Source organism: Syngnathoides biaculeatus, chromosome 18, assembly GCF_019802595.1.
Source record: "Syngnathoides biaculeatus isolate LvHL_M chromosome 18, ASM1980259v1, whole genome shotgun sequence".
Taxonomy (NCBI): domain Eukaryota; kingdom Metazoa; phylum Chordata; class Actinopteri; order Syngnathiformes; family Syngnathidae; genus Syngnathoides; species Syngnathoides biaculeatus.
The window spans coordinates 1,394,963-1,415,437 of NC_084657.1; the positions used below are offsets into that span (position 1 = coordinate 1,394,963).

Here is a 20,475-nt window from a genome sequence, read left to right on the forward strand (position 1 = left end):
GAATCTCTTTGTCGATTTCGATTAACACTTGGGCCTACAATGCAACTATATTTTAATGTTGGTTGTAATGCTGGCACTTGGAGAGCTAAGTGTTGTTTCATGCAATACTTGGTGTTAGAACTACTAGGCTACTGCATTTGACAGTAAGGCACAATCTCTGCTACAAATTCCAATTTAAAATCCAGCGTTATAAGATTTGAAAGTAAAATTTATAGGATATGCGTGTCTGTTGGGATAATTCGTGGAGAATCATGAGTTTTCATTTGAATGTGTCCTTGAATGTTTCATGTTTCAAAAAAGAGAGGCAATCAATGAGTGAGAGAACTAAAAATACAGTGCAGCATATGCAAATGCGATGACTTGAAAGTTTCTGGTAATTTCATATTTACGGTTGGTTAGTGGTCGTCTTTTGGCCGCTCAGTGGCACTGTCCGGTTTTTCCCCGAGCTCCCCAAAGACAACAAGTAATCTGCGCTCATCACACTCGAGGACCTGGCAGCGGGGAAAACAAAAAGGTCCGAATATTTTCGGAGTCGCCAAGTTTCAACAGCGACCCATTCAACGGCCTGCAGTCAAGTGTTGTTATTTGTTCCGTTTTTCGTGTTTTGTTTGGCGCCTCGACAATCGGGAGCGCGCGTGAAAAGAGCGCCTTTCATTCAATGGGATTTTTTTTTTTTTTTTTTAATTTAGCTCCGAGAGGGACGGCGCCAAGTGGAAACCACGAGTCCTGGTCCAACCAAAACTTGTTCATGTGCGCTGTGCTGCCATCGCCGCCGCCGCCGCCGCTTCCGCTGATGCTGGTGAGGATTCCGTCCGTGCGTGTGCGCGTGTGTGCATGTTTGTGAGAGGGACTAGCGTAAATTCATCTCCAGTTCGGGGGGGGGGGGGGGGAAGAGAGGAAAGATGATAGCCGGTGGCGGCGAAGCTGCAATGGAGCACAACGGGATATACTCCGCAGCTAACCTGCAGCACGGCCACATGGAGGCGGACAACTCGGACTCTCGTAAGCGACCGCTGGAAACTCCAGCGGAGGAGCGCGGCTGCACCAAGCGCACCAACACCGGAGGTAGGGGGGGGGGGGGGGGACAAAACAGCTGCCGCCGTCGCACACGCCAACGCTTTTGCAGGGTTCATTTGTTACGAGGCGCGCGTTCGAACCCCGACATGGTCCTGCACCTGCACGTACTCTTGACGCTTTCGAGGGGGGCACTTGCCGTGTGTGTGTATGATGCGGTTGTTACTTCAACACGCCTTGACACAGTGGCCTCTTTATAGCAGGTCGTTTTTGTATATCAACCCAGCCCCCGTCCTGGCCTTCCACGTCTGGGGGGGGTCCATTCACAGCAGACGTGATGACTTCCATTATGTTATGTCTTAGAAGAGGCAGAGGCGAAAAACATTCGAAGCGTTCTCTCGACTGATAGCCATCTGCTTCACTGTTAAGTTGCAGTTTTCAGTGAGACAAAGAATTCCTCAAGCTATTGGAAGAAAAAAAAAAGATAACCCCCCCCGATTTAACAAATGTGAATTATGTAAAGTGTGAAATCAAAACAGTAGAATAATCTTGACAGTGCAATAGCTTGTGAGGGTTTTATGTCAGACATCTGGCTGCAAGTTCTCTGTGAGGCCAGCACGGTCACTTTTGACATTTATTTTTCGATGGGACTAAATTTCATAATTTTGGAGGGATTGCATCACCATGGGAACAGGGTTGCTTTGATCCTAGTTCAGGGAGTTGCATCTTGTGATACCGTTTTTTTTTTTTTTTTTTTCAGATACAAAATAAATCTTGCACCAATTGTGCATATTTTCTTTTAGAAAGGAAAAAGGCAGAAGACTAAATTACTGCATGATAGTACTATTTGCATCAAAAGTGCCACTGACAGTGGTGTAAGCACTTCCCACAGCCAAAATATTGGCCAGAAAACTTATCGTAGTTGACAAAATATGTTTTGACTAAATAAAAACAGAATTTCATGACTTATTTTTGTATAATAATGAAAAGGAAGATTCCATTCTTGAAATGTTCTGAACTCCTTTTTCCTTGCAATTGTTGCTGCCTAGCGGAGGTCTGTGTGGATGTAGCTCAGCCTCCCGCGTTACAGCCAAAATACGACCACTTCCTTCATGAATCCATGCGCGGTGTGCGCCCAGGCGTCTCAGTTGGTGCATAAATAGGTGCGTTTTCCCCACAAATGGTGGCTAGCGGGTCCTCAGTAAGCCTGGTTGCACGAACCGGTGAAGCTGGCTCAGATAAGAAGCGAAACCTCGATGACATACAGAACAGTCCAGTGGTGACTGATTCAATACAGCGATAGTCGCTTGACATAATTCCTAACCAATTGATAAATGTGTTATTTTGCCCATCACCGATAAACACAACAGATTTCCAAAGAGTCCAGGCCAGCCACTTCCCTGTGAGAGAATTACACCAGCAAGCAAACTTGAGTCTCATTCATTCTACCTTCATCAGAAATGGTCAGTTGTGTGAACTTGTGGATGAACAGAGTCAAAGATAAGGATTTTATGTGCCAGGAAGTGTACTTGTTTCTGGTCTGGAACTCATTGGACATCGCTTTCTTTTTTCGTTTGTTCTGCACATCACCTCTGCATAAAAAAAAAAAAAAAAAAAAAAATCCTCTCAGTGGAACCTTATGTGGTGGCACAGTGGGAGAGCTGTAAAGCGTTGGCCTCACAGCACTGAGGACCGGGGTTTAATCCCAGCCTTCCCTTGTGTGGAGTTTGCATGTTTCCCCACATGCCTGCATGTTTTTCTCCTGGCACTCCGGTTTCCCAAAAAACTTGCAACATTAATTGTACACTCTAAATTGCCCCTCGGTGTGATTGTGAGTGTGACTGTTGTCTGTCTCCTGTGACTGGCTGGCAACCAGTTCAGGGTGTACGCCGCCTCCTGCCCGATGACAGCTGGGATTGGCTCCAGCACTTCCGCAGCCCTAGTGAGGATAAGCGGCTCAGAAAAGGGATGGATGGGAACCTTACAATGGGCTCAGTCCCCATCTGTCCTGCATTAGCACCCCTGAGAGTATATGGTAGTTACAGAGAAGTTACATGGTGTTCTCACTTTAGCAAGTATGAGAGGTAGTTAGCACCTTTTGTTTTTTTTTTTTTAATCGTAGAATTAATTATCTGTGACAATTTCAAGAGGGTACAATTGAATTGGCAGATTACAACAACTCAATATACAGTTGCCACTTGTGACAATCACAACACATGGCTCTTTTTTTCGCCCAAAATTGATTTATTTTTTAATTAAAAAAGTTAAAATATTTGCTAATGCATGATAGTCTTTAACTTGAGAATTGCCAATTTTCCACGTGATAAGTTGTGCATGCAGTTTTCTCCGGGTGCTCTGGTTTCCTCCCTCATCCCAAAAAACATGCACGGTAGGTTGATTGAAAACAAAATTAACCATAGGTGTGAATATGAGTATGAACGGTTGTTTGTTTATATGAGAGTTGCACTTGGCTTGCAACGAGTTCAGGGTGTACCGCTCACCTGAAGTTAGTCGGGATGGGCTCCAGTATGCTCATGACCCATGTGAGGAGAAGCGGTACATAAAATGGAGGGATGAACAGAATTGTACAGGGCACTTAACCACGCCTCCTGAAGTGACGTCACGCCACGTGCGCCTACATCAGACAAACAATTAGCAAAAAGGGCGGCGCAGCAAGAAAAGAATAGAGCGAAACTGTCCGATTTACCGGCTGATTTCTCACTCGCATTCTTAGCTAACAGTGAAAAGCAGACAGCAGGGCTTCAAGTATTTCAATGGTATTTCCATGCATATCGACGGAGAAACCATTGATATTAGCACGAGATCTTTCCGGAGTCAGAGGAAGACCGAGAAGCCACATAATATAATATATTATAACCCAAAGACGAATTCGTCATTGACAGTCTCCTATTTTCGTGTTACATATCACACTTGTGTGCAGAATCTGTATGTGTATCTGTATAGCCGTTTGTGAACCGCCGTATGAAGGAAAAGAAGGCGAGGCTTCATTTACGAGTCGTTTCTCTCGTTTTCTTTGTGTAACGTCACGCGCTCCCCTCAATAATTATTCTTGAATCAGTGCCGAACCTACGCAAGTCCCGACCGAGTACGACAATCACTCCTTTATAGTGTCCTCAAACATCCTTCCTTCAGTCTTGGTGTCTCGGTGCACGTCGAAGGCTTTTAGGACTCACTAGTCCGGTTTAGCTTAGCTCGCCAGCCGCCAACAAAGGGACGCGTTTTGTGCAGTCAGATCATCGCAAAATATCGCTCAACACAGATCAAGTGTGTCAATCATTCACACGTAGCAGTGTTATGCGAGCGAAGAACTGGTAATTCATTTATATGAGACATGTATTGAAAATCAAATATAGGGCTCTTACCTTCGTGCAAACATATCTGTTCCGGTTGATGGATTCAGTTGATCATGCGGTCTTCCACAAAGTTTGATCCATCAAAGACATTTTTTGTACTGGGTCTTCGGTTTTGGAAAGGGTACGAATTGAACTCCACCAACTAGCCTTTCAGGATTCCTGTCGTCACTATTCTAAAGTCCGTGACTACACCTCTTTAACCATATCTATTGTTAAGGAACCCAAATACGCGATAAAACGCTACCAAAAGCTATAGTGGAGCATACAACGTTGTCTGAGAAAACTGCGGGTCCCAAAAAAGGGGCGTGGTTCATGCAGATCTCTGGCCTCTGATTGGTCAGCGACGCGGACGACGCTATTTCTACGGAGGGGCCAATTAGCCTTGAACATTCGTCTGCCTTAAATTCCGGCAGTACAAAAAATATGGGGGGCCCGTCATACAGTAATGAGCTCAATTTAATACAACCCACTAGCATTTGATGTTGAGAAATGTTCACAGCTTGTCATTTAAAAACTTGTTTGAAGGGTTAGTTTTAGTGTGTCCTCTTCCTGCCAGCCATTTTGGAAATGATGTCATTGTCGGACTCGCGTCAGAAGCAGTGAGCCGTGATTGAATTGCTTGCTTCTTGTTCTTCACCTTGGATCCTGGACACACGCTTTTTACTTTGCCGTTGGCTGTCGTAGCTTCCCTATGTGGATTATGCAACCTTCTGAAAATGGTTGGCGTTGGTTCTCCATCAAAAACAAGGAAATATGGAATCATTTAAGGCGTCGTTAAAAGCAAAACAAAACTCCCGTCTTCCATATGCTGCATGGAAGTGGCCATGCAAATTCCTCCGATGTTGAGTTGTGATACCGCATCGACTCCAAATGCTTTGTAGAGTTCTTATCACCTCCTATCACAAATGGGATTGCCAAGGACAATATAACAGACAGCACGGTGGTACCGAGCCACCACCACAATCGCCAACCTCTTGTCCGCATCTGATATTGATCATGCTCCTTGTAAGGAAATGATCATTAACACGACCGTCAGTTGTAACAAAGAAAAGAAAGCTGGTGCACTTTGAGCTGAACCCCCCCCCCCCCCCCCCAGCATGCTTTAGAAGCTATGGACACACTAAATTAGGAAGAGCCCTCTTTTTTTTTTTTTTTTTTTTTTTTATCAGCACTGCCTTTCTCTTTTCAAAATGAACATATTTTATTCAGTTCTCGTGACCAATTCGTCGAGCCAGTGTTGCTTGGCACATATGTACAAATGTACAAAATCCTCTCGCGGCTCCGTTTTACAAATTGCTAGTGATCATCTATTGTTTGCTAATAGAGGGGTTGGCACAGGAATGTAAGATGTATTTTTTTTTTCCCCCCTCTTAATTTTTGGGTGGGAAGGACACAGGTGCCCTTGCACAGCGACGTGACGTGAGTGGACTGTGAATTTGCCAGGTGGCGATGAAAGAGAGCATGAGAGAGAGGGATGGGAAGACGGAGCAATGTGAGCGATAGACGGAGTCTATGGGGAAGCTATGTCTATGTACACTGTTCGAATATTCTAGAAGCCCCCAATACCGATATTAGGCCTTGATTCACGGTCGAAGCTGATGGAAAAGGACTTCCTTTTTGCCGGTTTCCCTGAACATTCTATTAAACCACGCTGGGCCCTCTGTGCCGACACGCAGACATTGCAGTCTTTATTTGCACCCGCTTAAGATACCGCTCGGTGTGGGATTTATAGGCGTAGTGATTGGCTTCATCACCCCCCTCCAACATTCTGCGGCATTGCCATTTGCAATGGTTGATGAGCCCCTCCGCCCTCTCAAACATGGCCGTCTAAGGGACTGGGGGTGGGGGAAAGGCGCGTGGGTGGCGTACGGCACGCTTTCTCCGATCACTCCTCCTCCACATCTTTTCATCATCTGCCTATATTATCAATACAGCCGATTCAGTCAACGTCGAAGGTCACGCGCGCTCCGTGCTTGCCTATTCGCGGCTCAAAGCGCCCCCCCCCGCTCAACGCTTCACCTTTTCAGTTTTCACGAAAAAAGTGAGTTAAGGGACTGCCATACTTTATAGTGCTGCGTCAAAAGAGGCGGAGTAGGGGAAGAAAATTCAATTTTTGGGGACTGGCTTTGGGGGGGGGTGGGGACATGACGTGCTCGGCGGAGAAGGCGAGCCATTGGCCGAGTGATGTGTCATTCCTGCCTGGTGCCGCAGATGGACAGGCCATTCGATGAATATGGATGAGAGCAGTGAAAAGGGTGATGCGGCAGGGAAGACCCCCCCCCCCTCCTCCTTCACACCGATGCAGGCTCGAACAATGCGTGCCGTCTTTCACTGAAAACACCGAGAGTCTGCATTAGCATTTTTGCAGACAATTGAGGCAACGGCCAGCGGCAGGCATGGCTCGGACGCCGTGGTGAAATCTCTTTTTCTGCACTCATCGATGAAAACAGACCTCAGTGAAAAAGGTCCACTGGCCGCATTCCTCAACACTACGGTCGCACCTATGCCGAGACTAATGTTAAGACACCCTTTAGCGATTGTGCACCGGCATTGATGGCGATCTGACACAGGACTCGAGAACCATCAGATCTCAGAATGGGTAAGCTTCCAAAACTCTTTTTCTCCGACTTGTTGAATTTCTCCATTTTGGAGACATCCAGTTTTGTCCCCCGCCTAATTATGTCCGTTATAGGTCATTTTGGTTCTGGCGTCGTTGCCTCTTTCCAGCGGCAGGTTTAGTCTATTGAAATGCAGAATGGGGACTGGTTGTGAGAAGGAGCGCGGACAGTCATAAGGCATCTCCGCCTGACCCAGCCCCCTTGGATGACTTAACTAAATCTATTCGGTTCAGAATTTCTTCCCAGCATTGTAAAAAGGGCTTTGAACTAGCACCTCACTGGCTCAGCAATCCAACGTGCCCCACTGTTCGACTTCCCTGGCGGATTGCAGCAACAGATTGCCGTGTTTACTCGATCACGTGACGCCATTAAAACCTGTCACTGTGATCTGAGACACTCGGCTGGAATTAATTATTGGCTAATGACTGCAAACATGACTGCAAGGGTGATGGCGAGAACCAGAGTGCTTTTCTCTCTCCCCCGCGGGTTTCACTTGATCCTCAGCCGAAAGTTACGCAGTGGCTTTGGGGCATGTCTGTCAACAACAGGTCTTTTGACGGTTGGATTTCAGAACCAGTATCCTTGAATTCAAATTTTCAGTATGCCGAGATGAGTTATTTATTCCGCAGTAATCGTCGCGGGTTCAAATACTTTCCGATAACCATGTTGATCGTGCGTGATCTTTATTTTTTCATCAAGGTCATTTTATTGTTATTTGATGTGAGGATTGCAACAGAAGAAAAGATTGGCTGCAGACATCATGAACACCCAAAGACAGGGCAATGGCCTTTGCGGAAAAATGCACGTTGTTTTTCCTGCCATTTCATCTTTGACAATCATCTTAGAAATTACAAATTGAGACTACCTGATCAGTTGACAAGGTTTTTTTTTTTTTTTTTTTTTAAATCTAGCATAATATATTGGAAATCTGCAATGTTGCCATAATTCTGTTTACTGTCACGTATTTGTCCCTGTTTGCTAGAACCATTCACGATGGGGTGGTGCACTCAAAACAATTCTGTCTGAATGGAACATGAGGAGCATATTAATCCGAACAGGAGAGGGGCTAATATTTCGGCTCTGCACATTCTTTACGTTACAATTCCAGATTCTCCACATGACACTTAAACGTGTTCGGTAATGAGGCAACAGGTTGCTTTTCATGCATAGGCTTCCACCTCTATCCATTTGTCTTTGTCCTGCCAAAATTGATTCCGATTCTTTCAATGAAAAGAAAACTGCGTTGTAAACTAAAAAAAAAAAAATTGTATTGTTAAAAAAAAAAAAACCTGGCCAGTGCTTTCTTACATCTCAGCCCACTCGAGTGGTGTCACCCTTGAGGAAGCTCAACAAGATTGAACATGACGTCATCGCATCGGAATCGGGATGCGGGGGAATAATTAGTAACAGAGATCCATAACAGCAGGACCAATATTTTGTATGATTTCATAAATATTATTTTTTAGTCATTAGGAACTCACACAAAATTCTTGTCATATATGTTGCCGCACTCCGGTTTTATTTACAATCAAGGTCAATCTAAATTTAACATACCGATACTCATTACCGTCAGGATTTTCTTGGCAGCTGACATTATAAGTCCATGATTTATTTTTAAGCCAAAACTTAACCATCTAAAAGGGGGTAAATTACATTTGGTAGTCTTCAAACTTATTCCCTTTCAAAATTGAAGTCATCAAAACTAATTTGTGGGCTTGGCTGCATTCAATGAATTGCATTGAAAATGTCTTTATCCTTCCTGTACAATAAGTAAACTGCACGACTAGTGACATTAAACTGCTTGTATTTCTTGAAGACTGCACCATTTGCACAATTGTCACTGCACCAGATAATCACTTTTTCAGTTGTTTCAAACCGCTCTTGATTGCTACAGGTCTCTGCATCATTTGCACAATTCTTGTATCAGAATTACCAGATTACCTTTTAACCTTTTCTTGCTCAGTGACTCTTCGTAGTGTGTTTTCATGCTTTTGATGACGACACACAGTTATATTTAGCGGTGTCCCCGGATGACTACAGTTCAATTGAGGTGGTGTGTCACTGTCTAAAGGCGATAAATAACTGGATGAGCCAAAATGTTCTACAACTAAACGACAACAAAACTGAGGTTTTTTGGCAATTAAAAAAAAAAAAAAAAAAAAAAAAAGGGGTTGCTGTTAGGGAATACCCGGACTCACTATCTTTAAAAACCAAAGACCAAGTCTGAAGCCTTGGTGTTCTCTTGACCTGACTTTCAAGAGTCATATCTAATCAATCAGAAAAACTACAAAAGCACATCTAGAGCAAAAACTTGTACGTGTCATGCAAACCAGGAAAACCTTATCCGTGCTTTTATCTCAAGTTGACTTGACTACTGTAATGGTCTTCTAACTGGACTCCTCCAAAAGAGCATTAAACAGCTGCAGCTCATTCAGAATGCTCCAGCTCGGGTTGTGACCAGGACAAAGAGGTCAGAGCACATAACGCCATTTCTAAAGTCTTTGCTCTGGTTTTAGAATAGATTTTAAAAGTTCTGCTACTGGTGGAGAAATCACAAAAATGGTTCAGGTCCTGAATACGTGAAAGAAATGCTAAGGGAATACAAACCCAGTAGAGCTCTGAGATCGACAGACTCGGGTCAAATAGTAGCACGCAGAGTCCAACGCAAACATGGTGAAGCAGCATTTAGCTATTATGCTTCACACAAATGGAATAAGTTGCCAACAGAGGTGACGTCAGCCCCCAAATGGGAGTGTTTTTCAATCCAGGTTCAAAACTCTTCTTTTTTTCTCATGCTTTTTAGCGTATATCCACTTTTTAGTCTTATTACTTGCACTGTACACTTTTTCAATTGTATTTTAATGTTTGATTCATATATATATACACTTTGTTGTTATTTTTATTGTTCTCCCCCCAGTTTTGAATCTATTATTTCTTTGTATTCAAATCCTTTTAATCATGTAAAGCACATTGAGTTGCCTTGTGTATGAAATGCGCTTTATTAGAAAAATTGCTTTACTTTGATTTTGTCGCAATGGCTTTCCGTTGTTGTACTAGAGCTACCAACTACCGGAGACGAAATCCTTCTGTATTTTTGACAAACTTGACAAATGAAGATAATTCTGATTCTGTGTAAGTAATGGAGAGTGACACTGCTCTGGCTTCGCATTTGGACAGAGGCTGCTTAAAACCCATTGAAAAGAGCCAAAATTAGGACCTGCAATACAGAAAGAAGGTCATGATTTCTTCTCAAAAATATCTAGGACAGGACACAGCACACATCACTAGACTGATATAAATGTTGTTACGTGTGGTACTGAGGCTACAGTATGTCTTCCAGTTGGTAATGTTTGACTGTGAAGGTGCAGGTATGGTGTATACAAGGAACCTCAAACATAGGGCAGGTGGGCCAAACGCTGACCTCCCAATTCGCTCGGGGCCACAGGATAAATTTGAAAGGGAAGGAATAATATTAATAATAAAAATACTGTTGTGACCCGGCAGTCATGTAATTTTTGACTGTCAACGGGAGGTGAACCTGATACGTTGTACTGTGGCGTGGCTATAGCCGTTATTATTGTCCATTAAAGAGATTCTTAATAAACACATTTTCTCAAGAGTTTGCTCTTAATCGTTTGGAAAAGGATAGTATGTTAAATATATAGACTTTCCTCATGTGCTTATTGGGGGAAAAGCTACCTTCTTAGTTCTAAGCTCAATCATCCTCTGAGTTTACTGGTCTGGACCACTTGACATCAAATTAAGTTTTATTTGCTCCCTGAACTAAAATGATTTTGACACCCCTGGTGCATATGATAATCTTGCAGGGCCACTTTATAAGATGTGACCTTTTTTTTTTTTTTTTTTTTTTCCCCCCTTACATTTTGTCTCGCTCACAGAGGAGGGTGAATACTTCCTGAAGGTGCTGATTCCCAGCTATGCAGCCGGCTCTATAATTGGCAAGGGTGGCCAGACCATTGTACAACTCCAGAAAGAGACGGGTGCCACCATTAAACTGTCGAAATCCAAAGATTTCTACCCAGGTAAGAGGTCATTCTTAACTCTTGTGAAAATTGAAATCGATTGCAGTCACGGACCAATCACAAAAATGTCGAACAAGATATGACGGAATACATACAATGGATATAAAAAGTCTTCAGACCCGTTTTCAAATGGCAGGTTTCAGTCATGTACAGAGACTTAAGATCCTTTCAAACCTTACGCCACCATTCATGTGACCTAGAATCTTTTCAACTGAATTAGTTGTTGGTGTCTTTTATAGAAAGGGGAGGTAAACATAACCGATTCAGATCATGTATATTCACAGGCGCTCAGACCCTTTCATAACTGGGGGTGTGTCTGTTTTCAAAATTCACCAATTACATTCAAGCTCATGTGAAATGGGAGCCAGCACACAAGTGCCACAATTTTCAGTGCATTTTTGCAGTTGCGTCTTTCAGCACGAGCCATGGTTCACACAGCGTTTCCGCTGCACCAAAGAGCTCTGACTAATCAGTCAGTAGATAGGTACGAAAGAATTTCCGATATATTAAACGTACCGTGGCATGCAGTGACACAGTCATCATCAAGTGGAGAAAATGTGGCACAAGCGTGACTTTAGCAAGAACTGTACGTCCTTCCAAGAGGCCGACAGCAACACTGAAGGATTTGCAGGAATTTCTGGGGAGTACTGACTGTTTAGTGGATGCGACAACCCACCTCGCAAATAAACCCCCCCCCCCCCCACACTTGAAATCTCCCAAACACAGGTGGGAAAATATGGTATGATCCGATGAAACCAGGCTTGTACTTTTTAGCCAAAATTCCAAAAGTTATCTTTGGCGCAAACACAACACTGCTTCATGCCCAAAGTCTTTGGGGTTATCTGAAGGGGGTGTACACACGAGATACCTTCTCATTTTGACGGATTTGGAGTGTTTGTACAAAGAAGTGAGGAAATATTGACGCATCACTGTGCCACACGAGACTAGCCAAAAATACTCGAGTGCTGCAATAAAAGCCAGAGGTGAGGCAAGAAAGTATGAATGTAAGGGTGTGCCTATTTCGCATTTTTTTGTTCACTTGATGGTGGAAAAATTTGTAATTATGTTGGTCTCCTTTTATCATAAAAAAAACAAACCCGAGGATTTGAACAGGGGTGTGTAGACTTTTTATATTCACTATGCGTGTGTCGTGTATGTTATGTTAGAGCTGACTATTTGAGTATCACTTAAAAGGCTTGGCTAGGGTGCAATTTTATTGGGTGCCATTTCTTCAGTATTCTGGGCTCCTTAATCCTAAATGAAAAATTCAAGTAGAGGAATGTGGCGCATTCAATAAATCACAGATATTGCAACAGGTAAATAGCGCTCTGTTGTTTCCCCCATACACAAATGCCCGAGCCGTGCAGGAGTCTGTGTTTGTCCTTCACGCCCAAGGGGATGCTTCAAACTGCTCAAAAACACACACACACACACACACACCACACACACACACACACACACACACACAAACAGTAACAGGTGCTGTGCATCATGCTGCATATTTGTTTTATTAAATTGTTCCATTCAAAAGTATATCATTCCTGTGTTGCAATGTCCCCAACAGTGTCTATATTTAGAACACAACTGCTGCTTGAAATGATAAATATGTAGTCGGGGGAGCCAGTCAATTAAAAAAAAAAAAAAAACTCTCATGAGAAACCCAGGACCCCTTGTACAAGTTTTGGTTTCGAAACTTAGGGACCATTTACACTAAGGAAGTAGTACTAAGATCGCTCGCACTTCACACACTTGACAAAAGTCACGCTTGCTATGTGCTTCTGAGCCAATTTATACTCATAACAGCCACCTGATATCAAGGAAATAAAATAAAAAGAATACCAGACTGTGCTAACTCACGCATGAACAGTGTACTACGTAAGCAAGTCAGATAAACATCATCGTTCCTCCCATCCCACACTAATAACTCCCACCGTGAAGAATATAGATTACTCGACGTGCTTAAAATCCATCCGTCCAATTTCCATACTGTTTATCCTGTTCAGAGTTGTGGGGAACTGGCGCCTATCCCAGCTGACTTTGAGTGAAAGGTCGACTCCACACTGGACTGATTGGCAGTGAATCATATGGAGCACATGTAAAGACAAACCACCGTTCAGTGTCGTTTAGCAGGAATTGAACCCTTGCTGCTTGCATGGAGGTCGGTCGGCCAAGCAAATCACTACATCATCAGTGTTTCAAGACTTGAAACAACTAATGCAATGATGTGATACATAAATGTTCACAGGCATGAGAGATTGTATCACAGTGTGGGTGCAACAAAACGGTATGGTCCAAATAGTCCACTGTGAGTGTGCTCTTCCAGGGGTCTCAAACTCATTTTTGTTACAGTTTTCCTTAGAGAGCAGTCATGCCTGTGAAATCCATCCATCTATCCATCCATTTTCTGAGCCGCTTATCCTCACAAGGGTTGAGGGAGTGTCAGAGCCGATCCCAGCTATCATCGGGCATGAGGCAGGGTACACCCTGAACTGGTTGCCAGCCAATCGCAGGGCACATAGAAACAAACGATCACAATCACACCTGGGGGCAATTTCGAGTCTCTAATCAATGCACGTTTTGGGGGAACATGCCAACTCCACACATGCGGGGCCGGGATTTGAACCCCGTTCCTCAGAACCTTGAGGCCAACGCTCTACAGCTGCACCACCGTGCCGCTCTTTGAAATCATACAAATGTTTAATTGCCTCATCACATTATACTTGGATATACAAAGCAAATTTATGCGTAAGTTGTTTTGAAATCAGAATTCAAATATAGTAGTTTCATTTTTTTTTTTAGCTATTGTTGAAGTTACCCTATAAGCATTTTGGTAACAAAAAAGGCCCGTTTATTTTTTTCAATAATTTGAAATCTTGGTCCACATTTTACAGAGAGCAATGGAAGATAAAAAAAAACTTGATTTGCTATTGTGTGCCCCAAAGAAGATTTTGTGTGTGTGTGTGGGTGGGGGGGGGGGGGGGGGGGTGATTTTGCCCCTGAACCTAACCCCTAACCCTAACAATAACAACAAAAAACACAACAGTGTCAAGAGTCACTCCCTATTGCCCATTAATGGAAAAAGTAGTGACACTTACTGAACACATCTGAAAATTTGGCAACATGGCGTATTGGTTCGTGGTTTGCTTCAGGTAATTTGTGTTCTGATCACATACTTAAAAGATGCTTTTTAGCATAACTGAAGACTCTATGTTACCCATTGGTGTGAATGGGAGTGGTTATGTGATGTTTTTCTTTATGTGCGCTGCAGTTGTTGGCAATCAATCCAGATGTATCCTGCATCATGGCTGAATTTATCTGGGATAAGCCCCAGCTCACCCGCAACGCTAACAAAGACAAAAAACAATAGAAGATCAACAGCTAGAGGAAACGTTGCAGGAAACGAGGAAGGGTTCATGATCCAAAAGCATTTGGGACTGCATGGTCAAATGTTGGAATATCGCTGTAGACAAAGACTGTCAAGGTGCCTTTGAGCAAGGGACTTGTTTTACATAGGTCCAAGTGACGATATTGGTGTACAGCAATGTTCAAAATAATAGCAGTCCAATGTGACTAACCAGATGAATCCACATTTTCAGTATATTTGTTATTACGACACGTCAAACAAGTTACCAGTTGGTGGAGGAGATTCCCAGAAAACAAGACAAGACCCGCCATACATTAAATATACACGCTTAAGGCTGTGCAATCGGGCAATTTGTTGAAAGGGATGCGTTCAAAAAACAGCCATAGACTTTACAAACTCAAAACTATTTTGGACAAACTTTTTTGTTCCGAGGATTTACCATTCCTTTGAATCACTAAACTAATATTTAGTTGTCTTTTGGGATGTGGGAGGAAACCGGAGTGCCTGGAGAAAACCCACGTAGGCACGGGGAGAACGTGCAAACTCCACACAGGTGGGGCCGGGATCGAACCCAGCATCTCAGAACTGTGAGGCCAACGGTTTAAAAGTGATCCACTGTGCCGCCATGGATTGAATCCCACGTCGCTACTTTTTGAGCACACCACTTTCACAGCCAATTGCCTAATTGCACAGCTTTAAGAGTGTGTATGTCAGGATTGCTGGGTCTTGTTGGATTTCTGACAATCTTATGCAGGAGTGCCCAGACTTTCTTACCCCAAGATCTACTTTTCAAACAGCCAGCCTCTCGTGAGCTCCCGACGACGGGGGTCGGGGGAGTGGTGGATAATGATGCACTTTCTACTTTGGCTTCAGACCAGACCTTTCTCACTCGAAAAAAGACAAAATCTCGTCCAGTTTCACCACTTTTTTTTTCCCCCGTTATTCACATACTCTGACATTCATGGCATCTTAAAGCAACGGCATTTCTTTTTTAACTTTCTCCATTAATATCGAAAGTAAACATAAGCAGCATGTTTAGCTCGTCCATGCTCGACTTTGCCCAAACTGTTGCGAACTCAAGGAGCGGTGGGTGTTGCTGTCATTATAAAGCACATTGATGGGCTGCGTAAGTACTGTAACATTTGTAATTACGAATGTACATCTTTAAGAGCGGGGGGCAGGTAAACAAGAAAAAAAGAGTGTGTGGCGGAGCAGCGGTCATTGTTAGAGAAAGTTCCGTGTACTACCTAAAGAAAGCAGTGGCTTCCTCATTTCATTTTTTACAGTACGTACGTGAATTGTGCAATTGGACGGAACAACCAGTCATCCCTCACTCATTGACTCACATTGCAAAATACCACAAACTTAATCGCTGTATGTTATACTTTCAATTTGCATTGGATTATTTTTTTTTTTTGCACGCAACGCAGAATATCTGCGACGAGACGGTGCACAATGGACCTTTCTGATGGCGACCTTAAGCTCCGCCCCCTTAGCCTTGTCCCACAAGCTTTCAAAATGGCGATAGAACACAACATGTTTGAAGTCGATTCTCTCTCGCGTATTCCAGATAATATTGGGGTATGTTTTTTGTCAAATGCGTCAGACTGGTCCAAGAGAGTTCTACAGAGGGGTCTCAACTATTTCACGCAAGGATATGTACCCGGAATTAAGATTTTGGACGGAGCAGGATGCAATGTCAGAGTTACAGGGAAACGGCGATCGATGCAAAAAAGTTTGACGCCTCACAAACTTCGTATTGAAATCCAACAGGATAAAATAGTGGAATCGTACTGCGCGTGTAAAGCAGGGTGAGTACTTTTTACTTGGAAAGATAACGACTAATATCATTGTAGTCTTTATAAGTGAGCGGGTGTATTCATATGACTTTGCTCGTAATCGAACGCAGTGCTCTGTCTTAAAAGTCTGATGTGATACAAATGGGCAAATCGACATTTCTCTTGCATGACATCGCGCATTTAGGTATACCGAACCCGACTCTTCGGCATAAAACATGACACGCTTCATTCAGCAGGTCAGTGATACACTAACAAAGTGAAAGTTGTTCTCCTACAGTGTATAAAGCACTGACAATTAAATCAAACTCAGAGAAGATACTTCTCCCTCACTTACCTTCAAACATACAGCCTTGTGTTTTGTTGATATTGATTGACGCATTGAGCACCCCTCCTCTAATGTAACTACTGGTAACTTGTTTGTTTGAAACAACAAAAGATCAATAAAGTGCCAGGGCTGGGCGTTGTGTCCCCATCCTGCCTCAAAGTCTGCACAGACCAACTCGCTCCTGTCTTCACAAAGATCTTCAACGGGTCGACAGAACTGTGTGAAGTACCAAGTGTTTCAAATGCTCCACCATCATACCGGTCCCAAAAAAAAGCAGCAGTCTCAGGTTTTAATGACTACAGACCTGTTGCCTTGACATCTGTGGTCATGAAGTCCTTTGAACGTGTTGTGCTAGACCACCTCACGAGTGTCACGGGTCCCCAGCTTAACCCCCTACAGAGCTAACAGGTCAGTGGCTGATGCAATCAACATTGATCTGCACTACATCCTTGCACATCGCGACAGAGAAGGAACCTATATGAGGATCCTGTTCGTGGACTTCAGCTCTGTGTTTAACACCATCATCCTTGAACCCCTCTCCTCCAAGCTTCTCCTGCTCAGTGTCCCGCCTGCCATCTGCCAGTGGATCTACAACTTCCTGACAGGCAGGACACAGCAGGTGAGGCTGGGGGACACCACCTCACCCACGCACACTACAAGCACCAGGGCACCCCAAAGTTGTGTCCTCTCCCCTCTGCTCCTCTCACTCTACGCAAACGACTGCACTTCAAGAGACCTGGCCGTCAAACTCCTGGAGTTCACAGATGACACCACAGTCATCGGCCTCATCAAAGACGCCAACGAGTCTGTGTATCGACAGGAATTGGCGAGACTGGAGCTATGGTGTGGCCAACACAACCCGACGTTTGATGATTGTTGACTTCAGGAGCCATCCTTCACTACAGCTGCCCCTCACACTGTCCAACTGTCTCGTGTCAATCCTCGAGACCTTCAACTTCTTGGGAATTACAGTCTCACAGGACCTGGAGTGTTAGACGAACATCAACTCCATCCTCAACAAAGCCCAGGAAAGGATGTGCTCTTTACGGCTTCTGAGGAAGCACAGCCTGTCCCAAGAGCTGCTGAGACAGTTCTACGCAGTGGTCATTGACTCAATACTGTGTACCTCCATCACAGTCTGGTTTGGGGCTGCCACAAAAAAAAGGACAAACTCCGACTGCAAAGGACAATCAAAACCGCTGAATGGATTGTCGGCACCACGCTACCCACCCATGAAGACTTGGACACCCCTCGGACTAGGACTGTAGCGGGCAGGATCCTTTCGGACCCTCCGCATCCTGGCCACCAGCTCTTCAGCTCCTTCCATCGGGTAGGGGGCTACCTATCAATGCAAATCAAAACTAGTGGGCAAAGTTTTTTTTTCCCTTTTGCAATTAAGTCATTCAATTCTTGATGAGCGGACCAACTATTTTCTGCCTTGCGCCCTTGTCGGGACACACTCTCACGTCTTGCTGGTCCTAATAGTAATATATACTGAAGACTATCGCACGGTTTGTCACCTTAAACTGCTTCCCTTGCACTTCGTCTATAACCGAAACCGTTCACAGGTGAAGGCACTATGTCAACAACATCACTCAATGTGAGAGGTTGACGCACTCTACCTGCTCTAAATGCTCGAAGTCTCTGCATATTTGCACAACTGTGATTGATAAGGAATAGTTTCCTGTTCATTGAATGTCCACCGTTCTTTCTTCTCGTTAGTTTGTTTGTTGTTCTTCTCCGTACTCATCAGGCATGTCGCACAAGGGTGGCGGCGACTGCTGGAGGAAAAAAAATCCTTGTGCGTTGTTACATACTTGGCCCATTGAAGCTGATTCTGATTCTGAAAAAAAAATGACTGAAAACGTGGCTTCATCTGGTTTGTCACAATGAACGGTTATTGTTTTGAACACTACTGTATATTCTTACTTCTCTTTTTGTATTGTGCACATGGTGGTAGTCCACCACCTGCTCTGCCCATCTCGTTGTCGCGACGAGTGACAAGATGAGTGCGTGGAGCCAGTGGTGGCAGGGATTTGATCGAGTGGTTGTCCTGGCCCACACAAGGAATATGAAACATTAACTTCTGTGACATAATAGGACAGCAGTCCGTCCAAACTGACCAAACTCAAGTTCCTGAATTTCAAAGACGCAAGATGTTTTTTGTTTGACAAAACAGGTATTTGTGCTACCTGGTATACCTTTGGTGATAAATCGCTCGCCATTTGACTGATGTGGCATGCAAATACCATTACACGCAGTTCACGCCCGCATCTGTCATCCTGCGGCAGTCCAACAGCAGCGCAATCACTCACGAGAGAAATCGGTGGACAACAACGGGTGCAGCCATTTTCTCCTGCACTCCTCTCTGTGATGGCTCAGGCTAAAACTCCCACCAACCTCACTTCACGCCTTGCATCCGTGTCCACTACAAACATGAAGCATTCCAAAAAGTCCTGAAGGGATCTGCGAAATTAGGCCTCGGTGTGGATGGCGGAGATGATTGAGTAGAAATAGTGAAGAGTGGGGATGATGCATGATGGTATGTGAGAGGGGACAGGCGGGCCATCCCAGAAATAGCCTGTTTCAATCCCTCTCAGTAGACGTGACCCCTCTCCCGGCTGTATCCAAGGTACACTTACAGAAGCCAAGTTCCCTCTTCCATTCACCCCACCCTGTCTTTATTTCAGATGTACTTCCTGGTAGATGACAAAGCTTTGGCCAGATGCGATGACCTCATACTAAAATTTGACTTGCACGGATGCCCTGAAATGTAGCATTTTTTTTTTTTGACGAGGAGTTTTCACATTTGCCTTGAAAACCAAACTTTGCCCGAGTGGATTTCTTCAGCCCCCGTTTGTGCGGTGAACTGCACTTTACTTGCACCCACTCGCACAGTGCAAGTGGCATATACACACACACCTACTCACACCCAATGAGTGATTCACATCACCATGTTTAAGCGGCTGCAAAGAGGGGATAGATTTTGGCATTAATGATTTGAATACAAACCAAAATAATAAATAAACCTCATTTTCCATCCCGTTTTGCTGGAGCCAATAATATGTTAGTGTTAGATTGATATTTTCTTGCGATGTCAAACCAAATGTACATGATCTTTCTGTTATAATATTAACTGAGTATCTCACCACCCTCTGACATAATTATGCCGGAGAGTGTTTACATACTCAGTTACCACTAAAAACACTGTACAGCGCGCACATCCTTATAACAAATGGACAAATTTCACCAAATGCCCATTGCCGATCAAACTCAGCAAGCCTTAATTATCTGGTGTCTCTCAAAAAAATACCGAGTGATTATCCTGTGATGTGTTAAGTGATTTTTCTTTGCCATTTATCTATATTACTATGGTCAGGGCTGACCAAAGTATATGTTAAACATGGAAAAAAGAAGACGAAGACTTTGTAAATGTGATGTGAAATGGAACAATAGGCAATTAGGAAGCGACCTGAAGCTCGTGTTGTTGCTGGACACGAATGCAGGAGCTACGAGTTGTGTTGAGTGTATAACCTGTCCACCAAGTCACCCCCCCCCCACCCACCCGAAAAACAGACAATGCCGCAATGCAGTTGACAGATCATGTCAACTGATTGGTACTTTTTCGTATGACAAAGATCTGGTATGAAGCATTAGACCTTTGAGTCAGTGGAAATATTTAGGCGTGCCTTGTGCTGTGTCGGTCATTTAAAGTACACCGCACAATGTGACAATTTCTCCTGTTTGTGTGCGCCCGTTTTTAAGTTTCTGGATTTGCACACTTCATCAAGACTGATCCACGGCTAAGATGTGTATGAGCACATCTAGGCAAATCTTAGAACATATGCTTTTCTTGAGACTTAAGAATGTCATTGAAATAGGTGAAAAAAAAAATAAAGTAAACTCTAAATTTAAAAATGCCTTAAGGAAGGGATTTC

General features: G+C 43.8%; 1 protein-coding gene across 1 annotated transcript in view; it reads left to right on the plus strand.

Moving 5' to 3' along the window:
• Positions 1-490: 490 nt before the first annotated feature.
• LOC133492176 (RNA-binding protein Nova-1-like) overlaps positions 491-20,475 on the plus strand; it is a 32,620-nt gene continuing 12,635 nt past the window's right edge. The window contains exons 1-3 of the mRNA XM_061804218.1: positions 491-570; positions 690-799; positions 10,906-11,049. The gene's annotated coding sequence lies outside the window, so the exon portion shown is untranslated. The remainder of the gene's footprint in view (positions 571-689; positions 800-10,905; positions 11,050-20,475) is intronic.